This window comes from Octodon degus, unplaced genomic scaffold, assembly GCF_000260255.1.
Source record: "Octodon degus isolate 3935 unplaced genomic scaffold, OctDeg1.0 scaffold00092, whole genome shotgun sequence".
NCBI classification, from domain to species: domain Eukaryota; kingdom Metazoa; phylum Chordata; class Mammalia; order Rodentia; family Octodontidae; genus Octodon; species Octodon degus.
In genome coordinates, this window is record NW_004524668.1 from 2,345,284 (window position 1) to 2,348,282 (window position 2,999).

Sequence of the window (2,999 nt, forward strand, 5' to 3'; positions counted from 1 at the left end):
GTGGAAGGTGAGGTCCCTGGGCACAGTGACTGTGTCTGAGACACACTGCATTGCCCCTCAGTGCCTGGCACAGGGGAACTAAAGTGCTGTAAGCATGGGCTAGAATTCTAGACCCTGCCCCTGCTGACCTCCAGGACCTTCCACAGCGATGCAAATGTTCCGCCCTGCAGGGAACCACGGGTAGTTTGTGGGCCCTGGAAACATAGCTAATGCAACTAAAGAACAAGTCTTTGCATTTGATTTCATTAATTTAATTTAATTTATTATTTGTTTTTTGAGGCAGGATCTTGCTATGTAGCCCAGACTGGCCTTGAATTTACAATGATCCTCCTGCCTCTGCCTCCCCTGGGATCGCAAGCGTGTGCCACACACCCAGCCTTGATTTCATTTAAAAAGCGTAAGCAGCCACATGTGGCTGGTGGCTACCGATGGGCATGGTGCTCCATGCCGACTAGCCGTGGAGTCTTGCGTAATCTCTTCATCTGTAAAATGGGGACCAAATTGCCTATGGCAAGGAGATGGAGAGTGTCCAGTGCAGACGCACGCTGTAAATTCTTCTAGGAGAAGCCCAAAGATCTGGGGGTGAGTCTCACCTAGTTGGTTCCACCTCAGTCTGCTCCCACCTTGCGCCTCGGTTCCGACACATTGTCCCTGTACTGGTGTAAGACGTCCTTGAGGGGCGCAGCTCAGAGGCATAACCAGTCTTCTCCATTCAGGCCTTCGTTTCTTGCTAATCTCCTCAAAGCAGCGAGCTCCAGGATACCCACCTTGCTGGCCACCATGACAGCTCCTTGCTACCCCGCCTGCAGGCCACTACCTGGTCCTCTTCCCAGAGGTGCCAGTTTCAAACATACCAATGCTACCTGCCACCATCAGCACGGTGCAGTTTGCCTGGCCCAGGGGACCAAAGGAAGAAGGCCCAGCTCACGTGCCCGGGGCCACCCGCCGCCCATAGCAGAAACAAGGCAACACTCGTGGTACCTCTCAGGGGCCCTGATCGAGTTCTCGAGGAGTCACAGTGACCCGGGCGCATCGATGATTCTGTCGTTGCTGTTCTTGGTCTCCAACAGCCCCAGAGACACAAGGAAGCTATGTTCTTCTGCCTCCAGCCTGTGTGGGCCCCGCGCTTGTTTGACGGGGCCTTTGGGCACTGGACCAGGAGCAGGAGGGGAAATCTGAGGAGCACCCCAACTTTCAAAGCTGCCTGCCCACAGAGCAGAAAGTCTGGGGAAGTTAAGTCAGCTGAGGCAGAGGAGGCCTTAACGAGATCACCCAGATGACAGTCCATGCTTTAAAGAATAGAAGGTTTGGGGCCGGGGAGATGGCTCAGTGGAATAAGCGCTTCCCTGGCAAGTACAAAGGCCTGAGTTCAATCCCCAGTTCTGAAAAAAAAAAAAAAAAAAAAAAAAAGCGGTACATTTTCCAAAATGCTGTGTGAGAAATAAAATTATTAAACCATAAGTAGAAGGACAGCAAGGTAGCTCAGTGGACTAAGCGCCTGCTTAAGAAAGCATAGAGAGGGGGGTTCGATCCCCAGCACCACATGCCACACTGGCCCTACCCCCAGACACGCTGAGCCAGCCACCGAGGCCGGGCGTGGTGCCACACACCTGTAATCCCAGCACTGGGTAGGCTGAAAACAGGAGGCTCACTAGGAGTCTGAGTACAAACTGGATAGGGAGACTGTGTACCAAATACATTAATAAATAAAAATAGGAAAGGGTTATGTGACTCCAAAGTCTGATAATTATTAATAATGACCAAATATTTAGGTTCTATACCCTGTTTATTATTTATTTATTTAGCGGAACTGGAGCTTGAAGTCAGGACCTTGTGCTTGCCAGGGAAGTGCTTATTCCACTAAGCCATCTCCCTAGCCCGTATACCCTGTTTTAAAATACAATCTTAAGGGCTGGGGAGATGGCTCAGTGGAATAAGTGTTTCCCTGGCAAGCGCAAGGGCCTGAGTTCAATCCCCAGTTCCCCGCCCCCACCCCCCCAAAAAAAAATCAACCCAGAACATTTAAAAAAAAAAAAATACAATCTTAAAATTACAATTTTCCTCACTTCCATTTTATGTAGCTTTATTCTATTTCAATTCCATGTGAAAAATCAGGAAACTGAAATATGGGTGCAAGATTACTCATTAGGTGACTCAGTGGAATAAGTGCCACCCTAGCAAGCACAAGGGCCCGAGTTCAATCCCCAGTTTAAAAAAAAAAAAATTATCCATTAGAAAGGTGCAGAATTAGGTTGGGCTTGGTGGTGCATGCCTGTGATCCCACTCTTCAGGAGGCTGAAACAGGAGGATCTCTGAGAGAGTACAAGGCCAGCCTGGGCTCCATAATGAGTTCAAGGCCAGCCTGGGCTACATAAGGAGACCCTGTCTCAAAAAACAAAATAAAACATCCCAACCATGCAGACAACAGATCTCCTAAAAAAATTAATAGGACAAAGTAGAAGCATAAAGGCCCTCTCACCACCGAAGAATCAATGATACAAACCTGTCATCTCAGTGCTCTGGGAGACCAAGGCTGGTGAGCATCTGAGAGAGTAACACCCTGTCTTAGTTACTCTTCTCTCGTTGCTGGGATGAATACCAGACACCCAAACTGAAGGAAGGAAAGGTTTATTTAGCTCCCAGTTACTGCAGGGTTCAGTCCATACTCAGCTGGCTCCAAGGCGGCCTGGCACATGGCAGAGGGCAGCCCTTCATGGCTGCGGCAAAGAGCAAGAGCGAGGGAGGGGTAGCAGCAGCTCTGGCAGCCAAAGGTCAGGCACAAGTACCTGCTTTATTGTTTCCTAGCTTTTTTGTTTTGAAACAATGTCTCATTATGTAGCCCAGGCTGGCCTCAAACTCAGCCTCCTCCTCCTGCTTCAGCCTCCCGTGTGTTGGGATTACAGGTGTTCACCACCACACCCAGCTCTTTAGAGGATTATTGTTTTTTTTTTTTTATTTTTATTTATTTGAGAGAGAGAGAGAGAGAGAGAGAGAGAGAG